The 24,899-nt window shown below is 43.4% G+C and overlaps 1 long non-coding RNA gene across 1 annotated transcript in view; it reads left to right on the top strand.

Annotated features, from left to right (window-relative positions):
- Nucleotides 1–20,224, top strand: part of LOC139433338 (uncharacterized) — a 116,006-nt gene extending 95,782 nt beyond the window's left edge. The window contains exon 4 of the long non-coding RNA XR_011642862.1: nt 20,122–20,224. This is a non-coding gene — a long non-coding RNA (uncharacterized lncRNA). The remainder of the gene's footprint in view (nt 1–20,121) is intronic.
- The last annotated feature ends 4,675 nt before the right edge of the window (nt 20,225–24,899 follow it).

Raw genomic sequence — 24,899 nt, 5'->3', positions numbered from 1 at the left:
GCAGAAGGAGTAGCCGGCTAGCGCCCGTCGACCAAAATGGTATTTTGGGTTCAGTCTGTGGACAGTGAAGCTTGCCCGGCTACTGTGAGATGTGCTCTGAAGCGAGAAGAGGTGTTTGAATGACGCATGCGTTGTGGCGCAAGCTACTTATAGGGGGTGATTTCCCCTGACGCTGACGTCAAGATCACCAGCCAATCAGGATTGGCGTAATGAGATTGATGCTTCTGTTTGCTCCGCGATGAGGCGCATCCCATAGTGAGACATCGAACGGAGTGTTATGAATGAGAACTGGATTTGAACGGGTCCACCGCGTCCCCCCCTCCCCCACCCCGTCCCCAGAACTACACATGCTGGCTATTCTGTTTCGCAACATGTTCTCTATCTATGGCACGTCTCTACTGGGAGTTGTAGTTTTAAAAGACGTTTTCGTATTTCCCATAATAAGAAGTTGCCAGTATTAAACTGTGTACATCCCTGGAGGTTTAGGGGATAGGAAACACTCAAATTTAAAACATATAATTAATAGATTGGTGAAAATTGCTTGTGCCCATAATGGGCAGCATTAATGTATATACACACATGCCAGCTAAAGTCAGAAGAGCTTTATTTAACAACTGGTCTTATGTTTGTGACCCCTGTTGTTAATTGATAACATTACATTACATTACATTAATTGATAAGCCTGAAACATGCACTTGTCAAGGTTCAGAGGCACATTTTGCAAATATGGCAGTAGCCATCGATCAGCTTAAGATAAGATATACTTTATTGATCCCAAGTTGGAACATTTGCGTTACATCAGCATGTGTAACAGTTGTAAATATGCAGTTGTGTTTATTTGTAAATCATTTAGTATAATCACACAAATTCTGTGTTTTATATTTAACAATTCTGTGTTCTTTATTTATTGATTGTTCAATACCTGACAAGGCCGGAGATGAAATATCTACATACATCTTATAAGAGTATAATACATTGTGTATAATATCAGTTAAAATAAATGCTTCAACATAGTTAACATTGCTGGAGGTATGCACACATATTGATAGATGTCTTGTAATGCACTATTGAGGAACCTGCGACCCAAGTTTTTCATTCAATGCAGAACGACACCATAGTTGTGTAGTAGGCCTATCATTGACATATCATAATATGTCAATAAACCTTAGAAAATCTTGAAATCTTGAACGGGATGTGCAAAATAGTCATTATATACAGTCTTTAATTAACTATTAGTAGAGAATAACGAGTAATGAATATACTGTATAGGGATCCTATTAATATCTAATAATAAAAATAATGGAATTCATACTTTAACCACTAGGTGTCCCTTTATATCAGCTGTGCACCTTTGTGGTGTAAATACAGCCTATCTACCAATTGGATCAAATATAAAAGTCAGCCGAATTAGTGTTGATACTGCAAGGAGACGTATTGTGTGAAAAAAAATGTAAGATGTTGTTTAATGGCTGATATTTCATTTAATTTCAAACCTTTATTTATACAGATAAAACCCATTGAGATCATTGATCTCTTTTTCAAGGGAGACCTGCTCAAGTAGTTCCACATGAAACATAAAAACATAAATAGAACAACAAAAGGACATCATACAGCATCATTTACATAATTATCCACATAAACAGGTACCAATAGCTTCCGATTGAGTAGCATCCAACCGAGCTTTAAAAACATTTAGTGGCACCAGATTGTTCAGTTTCCATTTAATTTGCAGACTATTCCAAGACAGAGGAGCTGCGCATCTAAAAGCTGTCTTCCCTAAGACAGTCCTAGCAGTTGGCACATTTAATAAAACTACAGCATTCGATCTCAGGCAGTAGCCACTTTACAATTGTATTTTTATATTTATGATCCACGTCACGTTTTCAGTTCCTCATGTTTGTCTAGAAGTCTTCTCATCAGGGCTCTATAAATACAGAACTACGGCAGATATGTAATATTTAATGCAGCCGAACCGTGTATTACAATGCCGTTATGTGATGACTTTCAAAGAGAAAAGCAAGCACACTCGTATTATTTTGTATTATTTTTAAATGGTTTCGGTCTGTTTCCGGTATTTGTTAATGACGATGTGCTGTGAGATGTGAGACTGGAATTGCACAGGGGAAAATAACGTAGGCTATCTTTAGATGCGGATTTTGTTAAACTAATATGTTTGCGCTGTGGACCAACACTATACATTGACGGGGAAGGGGGTAGCAATAAAGATAACACCATTAAACAGTTACACAACATAACAGAAATAATATCGATAGCAGCGTCCTTAGCAACCACCTTGGTAACAATGAAAACGTCGCGATTTCCTGAAGTAATCTTCGTAATAACTAGCAAACTAAAGATCATGTACATCCACTGCACACATAATCTGAAATAAAAACTCATATTTCTCGCATAAAATGACATCAAAACGCATTTTAATGGCCAAACTAACTTTAAAATAGGCATTTTCCACCGAGAATAAAACGAAGTTCGGCCATGTTTTCTTTTTCTGCAGGGAGAAATTTGAAGATCACATGACATAGACACCAGCCATTGGAATGAATGATGAAAAAAAATGGGGTTTGTCAAACAGAGCACATGGTGTAGTCCAAACGATAGCTGGGGATTTTGGGTAGTGTAGTGTCTTATGCCATCCTTTACTTAAATATTTGTTTCTCCGAATCGAAGGGGAAAAATACAAAAGCATTGCACACAATTTAAACCAATCAATGTTGTGTAATTAACAAGGATAATCTGGTGTTTTTTAGTCGATGAGTAGTGCAGATATCACTGTAAAATCAATCGACAGTAAGAGGAATACTTACTTCCGGGTGTACAATTCTCCGTTATCCAATGGGAATGGACGCTCACATTGCCTTTAAGGGCAGCCGACACAAACGAATGCTGTGCTTCCATGAGCGTCAAATCCCGCCGCAGATGGGAATACATTGCAATCAGTTGAAAGCTATTTGCGTCCCTTTATGACGCTGAAGGAGCCTAGGAGCGTCACAACTGGACGCCACGGACACTGACCAAACGTCGCTCCTGGACGCTTAGGGAGTGAGAGTGTGTTGGTATATCTGCCCCAACCAACTGCAGTCCATTCAATTGTTGTAAATACTTGTTACCAACAACACAAAATGCAAACTTCATTGTTTGAATTATCGGGTATACAGTAGAGTCATACCACTTGCATGCTTATAGAATGACCAACATATAACATGCAATAGATTAAACCAGCACATACTCACACATATTGTCTTAAAGTTGTCCACAAAAGCTTACAAAGTAGTAACTATGGTCATTAGTTTTACTGGCATTTAAATTATTTAGCACTTTCCCCTTTAAGCATGGTCTTTCGCTGATCAAATTCCCATTGCTGTTTAAAAGGATTGCACTCTCCTCCTTCTCTTCCTCCCCCTCCGCGCCTTCCCTAACTCTGACTCCACTGCCTATCTGATTGGTATTAACAGGATTATCAATGCTGCTGCCATAATTAGACGCAACACACCACAATTACTGATATAGATCAGGAAGATTAAACTACATTATGTGGAGCTTTTCTCCAGGCAATACATCTAATGGGTTTGGATTATGTATACTTTGTTGATATCTACATGTCAGTATTTATAAAACACTGCCATTATTTCCATAAGACTTACAGTAGCTGATAATTGTTGGCTCCCAACCCGCTTTAAGCCTGGCAGATACTCTATAAGCAAATTAATGAATCCTCTATCAGTGCCTACAGCTGACTTAAGGTGCTGCCATGGTCTTTATTACAGTACAATATTTGGAGTGTTGGATAATGCTTTTCATCTTTATGGAGCCATATATTTAGAGGGGAGTGACGGAGGAGATGGAATAAAGAGTGTTGTTATTGTTTGACATCAACTCCCAATGTCACGGCACATCGTATGAACCAAAGTCCGCTGAGCTGTAGAATGCTTACAGTCAAAAACATTATATTTATGCTTTCACATACTCGGCTGTGTTACATTAGTCTCCAGACTGTATTAACCTGAATCACTGTAAGACCTGCTGTTTAGGGATCCTCCCATATTTCGACTCATATCACTGACATATACGGCGCGTAAAGAATATGGCCATCTGGGGGAGCTACATTTAGCAGGTCCCTGTGCAGAAGAGGAACATCTATCTTTATCAGCAGCGGTTAACTTGGTACAGGAAACTCAGCACATGTAATTCATGCAATATTTAGATGAGAGGGTCAGAGTGCTCCTCTGGGGATGGAGACAGTCTCTGTTGCACAGACTGCATGATTGACCTGGGCCTGGTCTGCGGAGAGGTGCCAGCTCTGATCTCTTTAATGGACGATGCAGCACACAGGAATGTCATGCTTTAACACACACACACACACACACACACACACACACACACACACACACACACACACACACACACACACACACACACACACACACACACACACACACCACACACACACACACACACACACACACACACACACACACACACACACACACACACACACACACACACACACACACACACACATGCTGATGTTGTGCTTCTGACTGATAAAGCAATAACACAGCAGTTACACTTTAGAGTTTAAATTATAAATACAGTTAGTGAAATTGAGATGAGTATCAGCTGTACTGATATTGCATTTAGTCCAAAGGTCAAAGTGCTCAAGTTATGTAATTTGTAAGAATACATTTTAGTCACTTTACTTCAGAGTTTAAATTGTATAATCCTTTATATATCTGCATATCTATGTTTCAGTGGTAAATACTGTAACTTTACTACATTACACAACACATATGACCAATTTATAAAATATGTAGCCAGTATGAAGAATAATCTACCCAATATGTAAAGCTGCTAAAATACATATTATAGTAGCCAATACTTATGATGTTTATGAAAAAAGGCCATCCTGAGAGTTTCATCCTTTAAGTTAATTATTCTTTGCTTAAGGGTACATTTTGAATAGAAAATTGTTTGAAAATCAAATATTAAAGATTTTCCCTACTCTTTGTAAAAATGTGGTGAAGGCCTTGAAAAACGAGAAAAGCAGCATTTGAATGGTAAACTGCAGCACAATTGAATGATAATAACAGACAAAGATACAGGTCAATTTAATTATACGGAATTTACCTTATTATGTATTTGATGTATGTGGAACCTTGGGTACATTTATATGGCTGTGTGGGTACTACACCTTGAACTCTGGTTTGGTAGGTTACCATTATTTCAAAGGTGTTGAAACCAGCTATTTGATGGTTATTGGGGAACTGTGTGTGTTCGTAAAGGTTTGGGTTTTGTTGGAGCAGGTTTCTCCCTGCTGTTTTGTGTTATAAACGAATAATGTAACTGTGACTTAAACATTGCAGAAACACAAGTGTACAACATATTATTTGTGTTGTGTCATATTTGTGTGTTACAGTGGCGAGCCGTGAGTTTTATACCTAGGCCCTCTGACCCCTCCCTTCCCTCGAAAAAAAGAAGAGTTATTACGTCACAGCGTATACTTCAGCGGAATATCAAAACAGTGGCCCGGGGTGCAAAACGCATCAATGACAGCGACCCTCTACCACACAGAACAACACCATTTATATAAACACCTATCATAACAGGGCACCCACAGCCAAGTAACAATTACAAATTAATGAAGTCGGCACGGCGGCCCACATTGAAAATGACTTAAGCCTACCTTTGATGATCAAATCACTTGAACACAAAGTCCATCCTCCTGTCCTTCTGGATGAAGCACTTGATGGCGGGTCATTCAGCTGATCCTTTGCCGCGCCAGTTTATCATTGTAACTCAATCTTGAAAATGACTCGGTTAATAATTTCGCAACGATGTCATCACTATCACTGAAGTGAGCCATCATGAACTTATGCTAATCATAAATCTATCGATCATAAATATATCGATTAGATTTATGATTCGAAAATAATAAAAGTAGGGTAGACGTGGATATTATCCGGCTGAACAAAACGTGCATGTATCTAACAGGTTCATTTTTCACAGACCTTATTTCCAGCTATTTTCCAAAATCCTATGGAGAAATCCCATTGCTTCTCTGTCGAGGGAATCCGAGCGCAGCTTACTTCCGGGTTTTAGGACGCGTCACTGCCAAGCGGCAAACTCTGGGGGCCCTTCTCACTTCGGTTTAAATGGATTCCTTGCGTCCCTCACTTGCGTCGTTTCCCTGTGACTAGTCCCTCTCACCAGGGAAGCATGGAGAGATGCAAGGAAACCACGAGAAGCAGGGAAATGAGTTTTAAGAGCAATGGGACGTCCTTTCCTCCGGAGCGTCACGTGAAGCTACGACCGTTTGTGATGACACTGCACAGCTGATCGTCTGACAGCAGCTCTGTCCCCGTTATTTCCACACACCCCCCCGCCTCTGTTAGTACACATTTACTGACACAAACATGTGTATCATCTGTTGTAGACCCAAATACATTACATAAAATAAGAACTCATTCTCAAAAAAGATAAACGCCATTCTTAAAATGTATTGAAAAAAGCGATCATGAAAATGTTTCCAAGAAATGAAGAAAATGATTTTTGACCACTTTGTTGTTCAGATATATCACATATTTGTAACTAAATGATACATTAATTGAAACAAAACACGGTATAAACTGAGGAGTGACTCTCGTGAGTTTCATGTATTTTCTTCACTCCGCTGGGAAACTGCTCTCATGAAGTATCAGATCAGTGCATGCACTGCATCGTCCAATCAGTGAGCGATCCACAGTAAGGGGGCGGGGCAAGTGTCTGAGGATTTCATCGAAGGATGGTCTGGTGGTTCTTCGGTTATAGCTCCTCCATTATCGCTCCTCCGGCAAAAATAAGGCCATTGGGACGCTACTCAAGACGGCCCAGACAAATCAACTTCCGGTGAGACCGAGACCGAGGAGCGAGGAAATGAAAAATAAGAGAAGTGAGAAGGGCCCTAGGGCAGTGCCGGGAGGCCAATAAGGAAGTGCCTCAAACTGCAGTTCATCTAGTGGCCAGTAGGAGCAGTCTGCAGAAGGGAGCAATTTCCATAGACCACCATGTTAAAATGACCAAATTTACTGCAGAAATAAACATGTTTACATCGTGGTTCAAAAAACCATATTCGCTGTATAGTTAGATTCCCCCTTCATGACTGCTGTGTGGGGGGTGCATTTTTTTATAACGCAACCCTTTTAGTTATATTAGGTCTTAAAGTGTTTGCACAAATTAGGGGGCGTGGTCACCTTGAGTGACAGGTCTCTGAAGTGAGTGCTGCTTCTAGCTTTCTGTCTCTCTGCTAGTAGCTCCGTTTGCTCAGTAAGCTCCAGTGTTGTGGACATATTTTCCAAGGCCCATAACTTTGACCCAGTTTGTCAGTTCAAACTGTCCTGACTGAGCACACGCACCTCGTAACCTTGGCTGCTGTGCTCTCAGTGTTCTGTCTCCCTGTTCCTGCCTGTTGGCGTCAGCTGATAGAGGTGTTATGATTCTATGTTCCTGCCTGTTGACGTCAGCTGATAGAGGTGTTATGATTTTATCTTGTTATGCAGCATGTTGATGATGCTCTCAGTTAAATACATGGGTCTGAGGTAGAGTTCTTTAGAATTGACGTGGCAACCCACCCGTGCAGTCTCACCGTGACTGCTGTGACCTGTGATGTGAATCCTCCGGCCGAAACTCCAAATAAATCATCAGTGTTTGACATCGAAGCTCCTGCTCTACCGTGTCTCTTTCCTGAGTCGGTGACTCCCACTGCATTGCTACACAGAAGTTTCCCTTACATCCAGGATGCTACAGGGGCTCAACTGCTCGGCTGATCCCGGGAACACAACTTGAACCCGGACGTGTTTGTGGTGTTGGTGCCTGGTGGAGTATTCTTCATTTAAATATCGGACTTATCTTATGACTTTTGGAGGTCCCGCCTCGGTTCCGCCTCTTTGCCCTTATTTGGATCAGGCTGGAGCAGACGGGAGTTAGACTCTGACGTCACTGTTGAGCCGTTAGTGGTCGACACCGCCTACTTTAGGCTTCTCGGCAACTCTGCAGAATCCTATGGGTGACGTCACGGACACTACGTCCATTTATATATACAGTCTATGGTCACTGCACCACTTGCATAGACCTCACAGCGGGTGGAACTTGTCATAAAGACCGCGAAAATAAAGCCCACCCATTTAGAGGGAAGATATGATTGGTCAATTGTACTGTCATTTGACATTACTCTCTCATTGAGTTACTATAGAGTGGCGAAGTCACGCCCATCTACTTCCGGTCCATGGGACCTTATTTCGGAAAAATTATGCATTGAAGTCAATGAAGAGAGAAAACTTATCTTTCGATCCCGTTGGAATTGTGCCATGAATTACACATAGATGTTTGTCAATCTTAAAAAATAATTTCCATGTCAAAAAAGGCACAGTTTGTCGTAAAACTGTTGAAATATAAGACTATGAATACTATGCAACTAGAAAGACTACAAATCCCAGAGTCGCGTAAGTGATGTCATAACTGTTTTCCTCCACTAAGAGATAGCTAAGATCAGCGCCATATAGATAGAATCTATCTATATGGCACTGGCTAAGATAAAATAATAAGATAATTTTGCAAGTCAAAAAAATAAAAATGTGTTGTAAAACTGTGAAGTAACACATTTGTTTGTGTGAAACGCTGAATGAACTACATCTCCGGTCTAGCAGAACAACACACCTCACAAAGATGGCCGTCACTACTTTCTTGTCAACAAAAGGATTGACTACCCTCACTATCAACACAATGAAACACGTCCAGAAGAATGTCATGCAAAGCTGCCTGCCTGCCTGCCTGCCTTCCTTTGATTCTCTCTGAACTGCCTGTTCTGTTAATGTTTAATGCAAGCGGCAAATTCTGGGGAAAAACCAGGACGCCAATACGGAAGTGCCACACACTGCAGTTCATATATTGGCCGATAGGGACTGACTGCAGAAAGGAGCAATTTCCATAGACCCCATGTTAAAATGCCCAACTTTACAGCATAAAAAAACATGTTTTTACCCATGGATGCAATAAATATTATGTATATATTTAGATTCCACCTTCATGATTATAAATCTGTGAGTGAATTGTTTTCTAACACAACCCTTTTATTTATATTAGGTCTTAAAGAGCCTGTGACAGCATCCCAACAACTGTTCAATCAGGAGAGACGTGATGTATGGAATACATGTTTATTATCGGTCACATTATATAAATGAAACATAACGATGACAGTTTATAACAAGTGAATGAAATGTGTTTTGGCGACTAGGCCCAGGTTTTGTAGGACATCATTCGGGAAGGGAAAGAACCGTTTCCGATGAACCCCCCTGGGTCTAGACCTGGTGGTGGTGATGAGTGGTTAGGTCCGGTTGGAAGGGAGAAGGTTGAGCTTGGCCCTGAGTTGGAAGCAGGAGGCGAAGGGGTGGAGGAGGGTTGCGCGTTGACGCCTGGAAGACAGCTGATAGGAAAGGGGAGAGCATATATAGAGGGTTTAACAGGTGCGATAATTAGGCTTGTGAATGGAGGGAAGTGATATGTTGGCTAAGGAGAGGCGCTCCCTGTCATCCAGTGGAGGGAGCGAGTATTGCCATGACGAGCAATACGGAGTGTTAGGTCTTCCTGTCTGAACTTGCGCTCAGCTTAATTTCAATCAGGAGAGACGTGATGTATGGAATACATGTTTATTATCGGTCACATTATATAAATGAAACATAATGATGACAGTTTATAACAAGTGAATGAAATGTGTTTTGGCGACTAGGCCCAGGTTTTGTAGGACATCATTCGGGAAGGGAAAGAACCGTTTCCGATGAACCCCCAAAAGAAGTGAAGTATGAAGTACTGAACGTGAAGACATCTTACCTTGTGGGATGCAGTGGAAATTTATGGATGAAAATGAGAGGTTAATACATGTGGGAATTTAGACGTACTGATGCCTCCCAGGCGTCCTTCCTGGCCGTACGGGGCATCCCGGCCGTACGGGCAATAATATTAAACATGAACACAGACCCGGAGGTCACAACCTGACGTGCAGGGTTAAACATGAACACGAACCCGGAGGTCACGACCTGACGTGCAGGGTTAAACATGAACACAGACCCGGAGGTCACAACCTGACGTGCAGAGTTAAACATGAACACGGACCCGGAGGTCACAACCTGACGTGCAGGGTTAAACATGAACACGGACCCGGAGGTCACAACCTGACGTGCAGGGTTAAACATCAACACAGACCCGGAGGTCACAACCTGACGTGCAGGGTTAAACATGAACACAGTGACACGTATGCTGACGTGCTATGACACCACCACCACCAGTATAGGCATAATTACCATTCTTTTAGTGTTTGAGAGACCTTGGATAGCCAGCACGCGCTGATGTCCGGCGAATGTGGGATGTGAAGGCGGAGGAGGACCACCGCCCGAGTTGCAGGGATGAGGGAGAAATGCCTGATTGCAGCAGAGGTGCTGAGCCTATCTGAACGAAAGCCCTGATATGCTATTAAGACGCCACAACCAGTTATGCATTATTTACCATCGGTAAACTGAAGAGCTCTTAGATTGCAGCACGAGCCGATGTCCGGGCGAAGAGGGAGATGTAAATAAGTAAGCACGAGCTGTTAGCTGGAGTACAGTAATGCATGAATATCATAGCCTGGATTGATGCGAGCCAAGTGAGCAAACCCGAGAATATGAATGAAGTGCAGAATGCACGCAGAAAAGACGTACACTTAGTTAAATGCTGAGACATGACCCACGATATAGTATAGCTTAATAGCAGTTAAGTGCGCCAGGATGAGTCATAGATGCCGGGGCGTAATGCCCCTGATCACTTATTGAGATAACATGTGACGCCCGATGATGTTGTCTTCCTGATTGAACTTACGCTGAGCTACATTTCAATCAGAAGAGACGTGATGTATGAGTACAGGTTTATTACCGGGACACATGATATGCGGGAATAGTGATGACGTATTACGATAAGTAACTGTAATGATGTTTTGGCGATTAGGCCCCGGGTTTGCAGGATGATCATTCAGGAGGGAAAGAACCGCTCTGATGAACCCCCAAAAGAAGTGAAGTATGAAGTACGGAGCTGTGAGCAATCCTTACCTTGCGGCTGGCTGCGGAGATCTATGGATGAAAAGAGAGATTAACATGGGGATATGATGAGCGCCGGAATCGCTTCCGGGCTGCGGGGTTAGTCATGCGCGGGACCACTGCCCGAAACCTGCACGCAGGTTTAACATGACGCAGACCCACTGGCCGCAACCTGCGCCCGCAGGGTTAAACCTAAGCGCGGACCTGTGTCCGCAACCTGCGTCCGCAACCTGCGCCCGCAGGGTTAAACCTAAGCGCGGACCTGTGTCCGCAACCTGCGCCCGCAGGGTTAAACCTAACCGCGGACCTGTGTCGGCAACTTGACTTGGACCCACGTTCGCGACCTGCACTTGCGGGATTAGCATACGCAGATCCGGAGTCATAGCCTGACAGATCCGGAACCGTAGACACGTATACATGCTGACGTGTTACCACACCAGTTATAGGTATATTTACCATCTTTTAGTGTTTGAGGGACCTTTGGATAGCCAGCACGGCACTGATGTCCGGGCGGATGTAGGATGTGAAGGCAGAGGAGGACCATCGTCCGAGTTGTTGCAGGGATGAGGACGAGACGCCTTGATTAGCAGCGGAGGTAGCTGCGCCTATCCTGAACGAATGCCCCGAGAATAATTGGGGTGATAAGCCGGATCTAATGAGAACTTGCTTTAAGTAATGATTGAACTGCTGTTGAGTTAAGGGAATATCCCCTGAAATAAGAAATAGTGGTGAGAGAGGATTAATGAAAGGTCTAAGATGCAGAATTTGATCATGGATTTATAAGGGCAGAACGGGGAATCGTTGCGATTTTCGTTTTTTAGCAATATACATGACATATAGCCTATTATAGATGTCTCCGGTACCGATAAAAGACCAATACGTTGGAGCTTAACGGCGCGTAAAACACACGTGATAACATCACCAATGACTCGACGACTGAATAAGTTGGCAACTAATTTGGTAATCAATTTTGATCGATTAAGACGATTAGTTGTTGCACCCCTACTGCAGAGGAGATGTTGTTGTAGCAGATTCAGCCGTTGGTGCACCGAGAAACGGAACATTATTATTTTTTTTTTTTTTTTGGGGAAGAAAAAAGAGAAAAATACGATCATTTAGTCAATAATCATTAAATTAATATTGGGAGTGAATTCCTTATTAATTTAGTATCTGGTCGTGTCATAACCAGGATAATGTTCAGCGACTTGTCATTAAGGAGAAGAAGCCCTACGAAACACCATTCATTTCAGGTAATATTGTGTTGAAGCTTGAAACTGCGTTAGTTACTGAGCATTGTAATGGGTAGTAATTACCCGAACTGCATTAGTAATGCATTACGTTCTTCGTACGCAAGTAATACGTTACTGCAACTCCATACTGTAACACGTTACACCCAACACTGCCTGGAACTCACCTTAACTAAAGTAGAAATGTATAGTGTTGAATTTCCTGTCGGCTCCCAGACCGTAGTCGTGGAAACGTGGGGGGGGATTGACTCTCTGTCGTCTCCCAGCAGAAGCAACACGCTTCGGGTTCAATAACCCATTTTATCGGAAAGACTGGAGAGAGGCGAGCTCTTCTTGGGAGGTCGTTGCATTTATTTAGCTCTTCTGTTTCGCGAGATAGATTCGCAAGATCACAGACCTATCCTTTCTCTGCTGCCTTGTTTACTTCTAGAAAACATGTATCCCGCTCGCTCGCTCTACCATACCCACGCACACATGCACGCGTCACGCCCCTCTCTTAAAGGGGTAGCGATCTCGCTCTGCATGACCGTAATGTCATAACAATATAACGAAACATCTCGTGAATTTGTTGCAACTGCCTTTTGCCAGCGCTACCCTGACGCCTGTTTTAGAGGTGAGGCGCAGGAGGAAGTAACTTCAATGGGATGTAGCTTAACCCCTGCCTGCCTGCCTGCAGGAGGGGTTGTGTTTGAAGCCAGAATGGGTAAAGCTTCGCCTGCGATGAGGACCGTTCCGCGTGAAGCCGGAAGCGCCGTATTTGAGCCAGTGATGCCCTCTCGAGAGACTGAAGGCGTGCGTCAATTGTTTGCGTGAAGAAGCCCATTTCCATTAAGCCCGGAGGAACTTCCGTGGAGCCCGATTTCCTTGTTTTTTCCTCCCGTGTCCGGGTTTGCGGGGCGGCCGGCTGGACCCGCTAGCCGAACTGGGGAACGCCGTCTGTAGCTTAATCCGCCAGACTGCGGAGCTGATGAATAATGCCTGGAGCTGGGACAAAGCCCTGCTGCTGCTTGCGCGTTGACGCCTGGAAGACAGCTGATAGGAAAGGGGAGAGCATATATAGAGGGTTTAACAGGTGCGATAATTAGGCTTGTGAATGGAGGGAAGTGATATGTTGGCTAAGGAGAGGCGCTCCCTGTCATCCAGTGGAGGGAGCAAGTATTGCCATGACGAGCAATACGGAGTGTTAGGTCTTCCTGTCTGAACTTGCACTCAGCTTCATTAGTGCAATGAAATATTGGGCTACTAGTAATCTCGAACCGTCAGTTTAAAAAAGAAAAAGCGATACCGTTCCGTTAAATATCAATAATTTCGAACATCGCGGGGAAATTCCATCGACTCATTTTGAAGTTTTGGGGGAAGCCGGAAGTGACGTCAATGCGGGAACGCTTCGAGAGCCAAACACGGACAAAGTGTGTTGTCATGCGTAGAAATGGTGAATTACTGAGATTAGGCACGTTAATAACGTTTTAATGAAGTTGACTACAGTATATTCATATTTGTCAGTGCTTTCATGTCAATTCGGCGAACATAAACATAAATGATCGTGGTGAAGATGATGATTACATTAGGATTAAAAATCGGGAGTGAGAGCTGCTGAATTTCCTCCCGTCAGATGTGATATAAAAACAAATCGATTATTTTTGTAGTTGTAAACTCAAGTGGATGAAACTACATTTATTGATGCTTTCATGTCAATTCGGCGAACATATGAACACATTAAATGATTGTGAGGATGATGATTAAAAATCGTTTGTTTGAGCCGGTCTGCATTTCCTGATGAGAAAACAAACCGATGCTTTTTGTAGTTGTAGTACACCAACAACATGGATTAAACCTGTGTTTTTTTTACCACAATGTTGGGGAAATTAATGGATAAAATGCACGGATTATTATTATTATTCCCACTCCGATCGGGACACTAGGTCCACCGTTTCCCCGCAGCGAGGCTCCCCCCGTTGACAGTTTACATGGGCTGGGTGCAGTGGCGGACTGGCCATCGGGACGAATCCCGATGGGCCGGTACCGAAGTGGGCCGGTCGGATAAGTCACTAGCACATCCCCCATAGGCGGCGCATGAGGCTCAGGTTTGAGAAGGCTAAATAACTTATTTTACCTGACGCTGCCCGCCTCCGGCGTCTATAGAAAAGAGATCAACTCAGTGTGCGGAGTTTAAATCTCTCAAGTCATATTACAGGATAAAGGAAATACAGTTTAAACTGCCGTATGCAGAGAAGACGCCGATGTGTCGCACACGTATATTACATCATCAATCAGATCATCGATCATATAATATCATAATATATCATATACAGAGATGGGGTCGTTACTAAAAAAAAGTAATATATTACATATTACATATTACTTTTTAAAAAAGTAATATATTACACTACTTCGTTACTCTCTACATAAAGTAATTCGTTACTTTACTCGTTACTTTACTCGTTACTTTACTCGCAGGGCCGGCCCGCCCCTCCCTGCAGGCAGATCACGCAGACTGCTAAAGTTTCAAATGTTCTCTTTAGTTCAGTTTCCATTGTCGCATAAGACTGATCCAGATAGCTCCTGAATGTTTTCCTATTTGACCATGGCTGTCCTCTGTCTCCTGCTATCTGTATATTTTCCACAGTCTATCTCTGCTCACGCTGTTGCGTCAGCGTGTTCTCCTGCGTGTTGGCCATGTGTTGCACTGGAGCCAGACTGGAGCACACCGCAAAGACTTCAGCCGAGCACGTACGAACTGCGCATGCGTAAGTGGCAATAACTCTCCTTACCAGCAGGTGGCGGTAGTGTGTATTCGTCATTCAAAACAGGCAACAACCGGAAAACAGAGAAGAAGAACAGACTACGTGTGTGATATAAATAAACAACAGCTATGTGCGTTAGCTTCACCTTAGCATGTGTTCTTTGCAGGTGTTACACCCAACTCTGATCATATATTTCCTAATCTGAGTCAGCTTCTCCAGCCTCATCTGGCCGTGCAACACTCACAGTGTCACAGACTGTATGCAGAAGTATTATTTTAAGCAACACATTATGTTGACGAAACACTCGAGACAAATGTAATTAAAGTCAGATCCACTCGTGTCTTAGACGTGAACGCGCTCTCAGCTGGAGAGAGAAACCCTGGCTTGATTACCGAGTTGATAACCAGCGTCGCAGGACCGCTTAGCGAGATCTCGTTTGTTAGTTTGTTGTTGTTAGTTTGTTTGTTACTCAAACATATCCAGGGTCTGTTGAACTGGCTTCGTAGTACAGGGCACAGGTGGCTAGCAGCGCTAAGGTCAAAGACACAGACATTATACATTATATTTGTATTTTACCAGGATGCAGTGACACAAATATTTACATATTTACATTTACTATCTACAGCACCCGCCGCCCCTGACATCCCCCACTCCCCCCGTTGACAATTTACTAGCGGTACCGAAGTGGGCCGGTCGAGAGTCCCGGGATGATTTTTAGTCCCATTCCACCACTGGCTACATGACCTATGATCGCCCATATTGACGCACCTCATTCCTAAACTTCTAACAGACACAACATAAACCGATCCTTCAGCCTCATATGAGCTCTCAGACACGTTCAAAATTAACCTGTCATCGTTGTCTGAGCTTGCTGTTGTGTGCGCCGTCGTGCGTTTACATCTGACTGTATATATATAAAGGTTTACATGCAGAAGCTGGGATCCTGAACGGTGCAGCTGGAGCGCTGTGCCCGCAATGACGTCACCCATCATTTGGCGGGACTTGAAGAATCCGCGAGAAGATCCAGAAAATTGTCAACATTGAAGGGCAGATTAATGGTTATCAAAGTACAAATATCCAAAATCAGTTCAGTAACAGTTTTCAAAGGGACAATATTTACTCAAATTGATGGGTTTGGATGATGGGGGAAAACCGTGTCACAGGCTCTTTAAAGTGTTTGCATAAATTAGGGCCTGGTCACATTGAGTGACAGCTCTGTCAAGTGACTGCTGCTGCTAGCTTCTTGTCTCTCTGCTAGCTGCTCCGTGAAGCTACAGCCACTCTGCCTGCTTAGTTCATCCAGGGAACACAACTTGACCCCGGCCGTGTTTGTTTGTTCTTCATGTGTATATTTATCGGACTATTGTGACTCGCTCTGCGGTTGAAACAGACGGTGCATGCATGCGGTTTTGCGGTAAGTGAAAATGGAGTACTTATTTATGTGTTAATGATTTTAATCAGCTACGTAATGAATGTTAAGGCTTGGGTTAGCGTGTAAGCGGGTGGTAGCTACATCGGTGCTAACGATGCTAATCGTAGTCTCCAAGTTGAAACCATAGACTGTATATATAAAGGTTACAACGAAATAGACAAGTGTTAAGCGTTAAATGGGATAATACTGTAGAACAAACGGCTTCTGTTTGAGGTTGATAAAATAAGGTCATCCTTGTAACTTAGAGAGATATTTTATTATGTAGGTAGGAACTGCATCGCTAAGGTTAATTTTAAATTGGCTATGCTCAAGTATGTAGACAAGCTAATGTCGAAGTAGTGTAGGCTGTGAAATCAACCTCACAATAAGATGTGTATATTACAATTATTAATGTTATATTTCAAGATGATTACTTAGATATTACAATATGGTTGGTTGAGCTGTAGTTCATTATAGAGCTTACACGTTAACGTCACAGTCATCTGAAGAACGAACCCAAACCTTGTTGTTTTTATTAATTGCATTACCAAATTGGTATCAAATAAACAGTAAGCATTGGTAACACAACTTCCAAAGTTACAGTAAAATAAAAAGGACCCTGACTCGGACAATACACTATCCAACATGTTCAACAGAAGATAATCAGTTATATTGTTTGTAGGCTACACATGGTACTTTACATATATATATCTGTTTGTTTAAGGTGTCCAGGTCAGAGATGGGGACTCGAGTTTGTGACTTAGACTCGAGTCGCACTTAAGTCGCACACACAGAGACTTCCGACTTGACTTGGACTCCTGCTCAAAAGACTTCGGACTCGACTTGGACTCGTGTTTTGGAACTCGTGAACAATCATTGTGTTTTCTATTTTTGGTGTATTAACATTGAGGAAACTCAACAACTGAGAGTGAAGATGCTGAAGACGACCTGGAAAACAGCAATTTATGGGAGGATATAAGTGAGAATATCCAGGACGATGTGGAATCTATCCCGAGCAGCTGCCGTCAACAGCGACTACAGTGCTTTGCACATTCATTACAGCTTGCTGTGCGAGATGGACTGAAGGAGAAAAGGACTCTGAACAGTGCAATGGCAAAAGTGACAAAATTCTGCAGTTTACTTCATTCCACTTGTGGGCTGAAAGAAGCATTTGAGGGACAGTATGGAGCCAATCGAAGCATCCCCTCTGCTGTATCAACACGATGGAATTCAACTCTCCGCCTTTTGGAGGCAGTCACTGACCTGGATCCTCAAAGCCTAAATACTCTTCTGGAAGCCCAAGGACATAAAGGCCTGTGCTTATCAGCAAGAGAATGGAGTCAACTGAAAGAGCTTGTGGAAATTCTGGCCCCATTTCTTCAAGCAACAGACCTCACACAAGGGGAGAAAGTGATGACTCTAAGTGCGGCTTTGCCTTGCGTTCTCTCACTCAACAGCCACCTCAACAGTATGCTGAATACAACTCGGCATCTGGCCGGTTTTGTGAAAGCTCTCCAGAAGTCACTGCAACGCCGTTTCCGGGGGATCTTTGCAAATGGATGACTCGGCTCAACCTGCAGGAGATCTTCCATTTGGAGATATGGTCTACATGATGTCTGCACTACTAGACCCATCATTCTGCTTCTTTTGGCTAGAGCAAGATGTCCTTGCACCAGATGAAGTCAAGAGTGAGGTGAAGGAGATAATAATGGGTAGGTGAATGTACACCATTTCCAAACGTATTATCATCACATTATGCATCATTCATGGCTTGAAGTTTTCAGGCACCAAGTTAATACAATTCAATACATTGTAGACATTTCCTTCTCCTCCCAAATGTTCAGGCACTCAAATCTTTTCTCGCTTTCAATAACATCAGTAAAATCTCATTTAGACTTACTTATCGTTCATTAAATTAACCATCACCACTGTCAACATCATAATACTGTAACTAACCATGATTTTTGTGAAACTTTTTCAGACCTTGTCTTGGCTGAGGCTCGGAAAGTCACCATACTTGCTGAGAGCAGTAGTGGAGAGGATAATAAGGACGAGGAGCCACCTGCTAAAACTCCACGCCTTTTCACTGGCTACAGGAAGAAAAGCAAAAAGAAGGATGACCATGTATCATCTGTCAAGGCTGAGCTCATTCGCTACCTCCAAGTGTGCTCTGGTGAAGAAGACGAAGCAGACTGCCTAGGCTTCTGGAAAAGAAATGCAAAGGTCTTCCCAAGGATCTATCTTGTGGCTATGAGAGTGCTCGCTGTTCCTGCCACCAGTGCACCAGTGGAAAGGGTATTCAGTCATGGAGGCCTTATAATGCGCCCTCACCGAGCCAGGCTTAGTGCAAGGACACTGTCCAGCTTGATCTTTTTGAAATGTAACCATTCTGTTGCATAATACCTTTCTAGGTCTTACAGTAGGCCACTGGAGGATACCTACAAGCTTGTGAATGTTTTGTGACCCATACCCTGTGTGTATTAAGAGAAGAATAAGGTAAACCATTCTGATCTTATTGCAGGTTTATTATTGTTAAATATTTTGTTCTTGGCAAAACAACACAGGTAATTGTTTTCACAAAAAGGTTACTGTTTTGTTAGTAAAAGAGTCAAGATAGCCAATAACTCCAGTGATATTCCATATTTTGTTCCTTGAGTTTTACTTTTATGCAAGGAATCATTTTTGTCATACAAAGAAATTGTATCTACCATTTTTCACAAATGGTAGATATCTCTTTTGGAACAGGTCATGTTTTAATATCACCAGTTCAGTATATTTCAGATAATATTGCAGCAATAGTTTTTTAGTTACAAATGGCACAGAACAAATGTTTACGTTTAAATACTTTTAACACAGTTTCCCTGCGGGGGATTAATAAAGTATTTGTGATACTGATTTCTGATTCTGAAGTGTTTTGCATTTAGCTAAAGTGTGATGTTTTTCCTCATATTGCATTGCAATAGCCTGTTTAAAGTGATCATATAACAAACAACTAATCAGTACTGATACTGTATGCTTATAGATATAGGAGTGATAATAATACAGTACATGCTTTGAATTTCTTAGATATAGCTGTGCAGTATTCTTAACAGACTGGATAGCAGACAATAGAAGGCTTATTACAACCAGAAGAGACATGAGACTTTTATTTTTTAGAGACTTGAGACTTGACTTGGACTCGTGACCAAAGACTTGAGACTTGATCAAGCAATATGACTTTGTCAGCTTTCTAATTTAATGTATTGAAGGCAAAGATATTTAAGACATAGTGAGAACTGCTACTATTTATCTCTCAATATTGTCTGAAAAAACGTGGTAAAAGTTATTCTTTCAGTGGGGACAACAGAGCAAGCTTCTACAGTTGCACTACGTTTTGATAACAGTTAAATATTATTTTGATAATAACATATATTTCAATGTTGATGAACTTCATACTGTTCATTCATAATATGATTGTCTTTGTAGCTCACTGTTGAAATAAAAAAAAACATTACAATTGCAAAATAATTATATCAACAGCCCCTAAACACACAAACACAACGCTTTCATAAATAACACACTTGTTCTTTAATAATATGTTTTATGTTTCCTGTAATTTTTGTTAGGAAAGGACATGCCTGAAAGACACGAAATGTTCTCCTTCTCTGAGGGTCAAGAAGAACATCCAAGAGGAAAATTAAAAGCTGATGTTATGAGATTTTAAGACCAGTACAGGACATTCACTAAGAAACTACTTTGATTGTGAAAACACAGTCAGCTGATCGAATGCACCTATTTCCACATCTACACTCCATCAGCTGATTATTTGTATTTGCCTTGCTTTATGAGCTTCACATCACTTGTGCCTTGTACTGCAGAGTTTGCAATATCACAAATAAATGGGGCCAATCTTCAGTCAGATGTGAATGTGTAATCTAACATTTTCAGTAAGAATAATGGACGAAAGGATGCAAATACAAATACAATTTATTGAAATGTGAACCAAAAGTTAATCAAACATGTTTTAAATAAAAAGCACATATGGACAGAAGGTGTAAACCTATTAAATGTATAAAAATAACGTGACAGACTAGGCCTGTGCAGTTGGTATCAGCTTTGCCCAGCATGGGCTCCTCCATCAGGCCTGGTCCTCCTCGCTGAGGAAAGACCCACAGTCCTCTCCAAACCAACAGACTGGACGTCCATCACACAGAGGTTTCTCCCTGAAGTCTCTGCAGCCCTCTGGACACCACGCTGTCTCAATCCGCCCACACTGAATATGAGAGGAGGAAAATGAAAATAATAAATGCTTTACAATAAGAAATATAAAGTTGACTGTTGAGTTGCTCAGTTTTTTTGGATTGTCAATACTATTACTGTATAACTAATATATCAGGTTAAGAGGCACATTCAAATAAAGATTGGTCTTTAAATACATTTTGTCTTTTGAATTGTTTGTCTACAGTCAAGTATCTAGAACTGGTACTTAGTTTTAATGATACAGTCTGGTTATTATGCTGTTTGGAGGAGGCCTCACAGGTAAGAGCACTAACTAGCGACCATCACATGTACCTTAGTTTGACTTAAATGTATTAAACATATAATTAAGTGATATCAAAATATAAATAACTAATGCCATGCAAACATATTCATATTTGCTTGATTCCAGTGTTGAATTTAGCACAATTGCATACACACGTTAAGGGATTTTAAGATTCTGAAGTATTATGCTAAAAACTCAATAACTTAGATTATTATTTATAGTTTGCTGAATAGTTTCATGTCCACTTACCTTAGAAACGTACAATGTGACGGCAGTGTGCAGATGGGTTAGCTTAGCTTGGTAGCTTCAGCTAGCTCTGGAACTTCCAGCTCGGTGGCAGCAGGTCCGGCCTCGGCTTCACCTCTTTGCCCTTACTTGGAGCAGGCAGGAGTTGAACTCTGACATCACTGTCGAGCCGTTAGTGGCCGACTCCGCCTACTAAGGGCTTCTCGGCAACTCTGCAGAATCCTATGGGTGACGTCACGGACCCTACGTCCATTTATATATACAGTCTATAGTTTAATGTCAACCATTTGTGCAGATAGCGTGAAGTAGAAAAGATCACAGATGCTAATGTAGCATTAGCATTTCTCCCCCGGGCTTAAATGGTGTATTATAGAATGATCACACCGGTGTGACAGTACTCTTCAAAGGGTTCACGAAATATGACTACCACTCTTTCTGTTTAACATGTTGGCTTACTTACGGCCCGTCCACACTACAGCTGCGACAGCTTCAAAAACGGTTTCCAACGCGTCTGCCCATTCACTTTGAATGGGGTGACGTCACTTTTCACTGAACTGCATTGTGGGAAGCAGAGCGGAGCTTTCCTGGCGTTTCAGGCTGCAAAAGTTGAGCAATGTTCAACTTTTGAAGCTTCTGAAGCTTTCGGTGGAAGCATCAGCCAATCAAATCATATGCCAGTACAAGCTCTAGCCAATCAAACCGCTGCTTGTGTGTCAGGGGCGTGAGATTCATGTGATTTGTTGTTGTCGAGCTTCAGACACGCCCAGCTCCAAGCTTTTTTTGAAGCTGTAGTGTGGACGGGCCGTTAATGTTACTTCATGTTAAGGCTAATAAAAATGACAAGGCTGTAATGCTAACTAACGTGCTAGCTACTAGCTAGGTAGCTAACTTGATCCAGCCACTCCTGGTCCTTTCATCAGACGGGAAGCGAAAGAATGAGCAAGACCCATTGCTGGTATGATAACAACCTGGTACTAAGCACACAGGCATCTTGTTAAAGTTATCTTAGCCAGCGCCATATAAATGATTCTATCTATATGGCGCTGATCTTAGCTATCTCTTAGTGGAGGAAAACAGTTATGACATCACTTACGCGATTTGTAGTCTTTCTAGTTGCATATTTTTCATAGTCTTATATTTATATATAACAGTTTTACGACAAACTGTGACTTTTTTACATGGAAAGGATTTTCATGATTGACAAACTGTGTAATTCATGGCACAAATAAGTTTTCTCTCTTCATTGACTTCAATGCATAATTTTTCCAAAATAAGGTCCCATGGACCGGAAGTAGATGGGCGGGCCCTCTGTGAATGTAGAGCATGGATGTATAATAAGAACTATAGGTTACTTACGTAACCCCACGGTCTCAGAGTAACATGAAGTGAGATGTCTCACTATGGGATCCGCCTCAACGCGTATGTAAACAGAAGCATCAATCTCATTACGCCAATCCTGATTGGCTGGTGATCTTGACGTCTACGTCAGGGAATCCACCCACCCTTTAAGTAGCTTGCGCTACGTCGCAGCGTCATTCAAACACCTCTTCTCGCTTCAGAGCACATCTCGAATATCAGTAACCGGGCTAGCTTAACGGTCCACAGACTGAACCCAAGCTAACATTCGGTCGACGGGCGCTTGCCGGTTACTTTTTTGCTTTGCAGAAGAATTGAACAAATATTAACACACCAGTTAATATTGTAATCTGCCCTGCCGTTTTTTCTTTCAGAATAACGGTAAGGTTTGATTTTTTCTTCAAACAGTAACATACCTGTTGCTATTTTATCCCTCCGCGCCGACACCGAGCGAGGACGGACTCTTCTCTCCCTCACACCAGAGGAGACGGAGATAAGAAAGATATTAACACACCAGTTAATATTTTTTGGGAAAAAAATCTACCCCCTCGTTTTTCCTTTCGGAATAACGATAAGGTTGGATTTCTTTTCTCGGTAACATACCTGTTACTAGCTTGTCCCTCCGCGCCGACACCCCGGCAAATGAGGATGGACCCTTCTCTCCCTCACACCAGAGGAGTCGGAGGCTCGGCTCGGAGGCTCGGCTCGGAGGCTCGGCTCGGAGGCTCGGCTCGGAGGCTCGGCTCGGAGGCTGCGGGTTTAAGATCTCGAGCACGGACTCACACCAGGTCTGCTCGTCCTGCCTTGGGCTGGAACACGCCAAGGAAGCTATCGATACCCCCGGTTCGTGCGGGCATTGTGCCCGCTTCACCATCAAGAGCCTCCGCTGACGGCTAGCGCGCCAAGCTAGCCTGTCGGGACAGGACCCCTTCATGTCCGTTGATTCGCCGGTCGGCAATCGGGACATGGTGGCGACCGCCGCGGAGATTGAGCCCCGCGCTGTGTCAGGCTGGGGCTCAACAACGGCGGTAGCCGCGGAATCGGAGCCCCGCGCCGTGTCAGGCTGGGGCCCGGTGGCGGCAAGAGCCGCGAGAGCAGAGCCCCGCGCTGTGTCAAGCTGGGGCTCCCAGCTGAACCTCACCGTGGTTCCACCCGTGGAGGATGTCCTAAAGCTGGATTATATGGAGGAGGATGAAAAGGATGCCTCTGAGTTCCTCTTATCCGACTCGGATGAGCATGAAGATGACATCTTCGTTTCATCTGCCCAGGCTGCCAAGCCGGAGGCGATGTCTGCTCCCCCGGGGCGAAAGCACACCAGCTTCGCCCTGCCTCAGTATGGACTTGCAGGCCGTGTGCCAACGCGCTGCGTCCAGGCTGGACATCCCCTGGCCTGAAGTGGCCAAGGAGACCTCCAGATCTCGCTATGAGGGGAATAACTTGCCCCAAGCAGCGAGGATGAGGAAGCAGCTTCTCCCAGTCTTTCCAGAGATGCTGGACGAGGTGTCGGTCTCGTGGAGAGACCGCCCTTTCAGCAACAAGGCCCCAATCCAGGGTGCCTCCTCTTTGGACTGTGACGGCATGGAGAAGCTCAGCCTGCTCCGCATGCCGCCCATGGAGCCGCTGGTGGCAGCCCAACTCCAACCGCGGCTGGCTTCGGCACCAAGCAGGAACCCCACGCTACCGGCAAAGGCAGACCGCTTCCAGTCAGCAATAACCGAACGAGCCTATAAAGCTGCAGCTTTGTCCGCCAGGGCGCTCAACGTCTCCTCGCTGCTGACCGCCTACCAGGCGGTGCTCTGCGCGGACATGACGGTCAAACCTGAGCCTGCCGTGTGGGACAAAATCGCAGCGATCACGGACATTTGTCTCCGTGTGCAGCGCTGTGCAGTCCAAGCCACGGGCAAAGCACTGGGGATAATGGTGGTACAGGAGAGAGCCAGGTGGCTTACCCTGACGAACCTTCCAGACCGGGAAAAAGAGGACGTCTTGGACATGCCTATTGTTCCTTTGGGCATATTTGGCTCCGCTCTAGCTTCGATACAGCAGCGGTGTGAGTCCAAAAAGAAGGAGGATGAGGCTCTCCAGCTTTGTCTTCCCCGAAGGGTCCAGCCGCCGCCTTCAACGGCCCCGCGGCAGTCCTTCGCTCAGGCTGCCTCACGTCCTGCCCGTTTCAAGATCCCGAAACTCTCAGAATAACGTTATTAGCACATTATTACAACTTGAGGAACGAATGTTTTTAATAAGGGCTATACAAGTGTT

The sequence above is a fragment of the Pseudochaenichthys georgianus genome, chromosome 3, assembly GCF_902827115.2.
Source record: "Pseudochaenichthys georgianus chromosome 3, fPseGeo1.2, whole genome shotgun sequence".
Lineage (NCBI taxonomy): Eukaryota > Metazoa > Chordata > Actinopteri > Perciformes > Channichthyidae > Pseudochaenichthys > Pseudochaenichthys georgianus.
The sequence above is the reverse complement of the archived record's forward strand: the minus strand, read 5'-3'. Positions and strand labels throughout refer to the sequence as shown.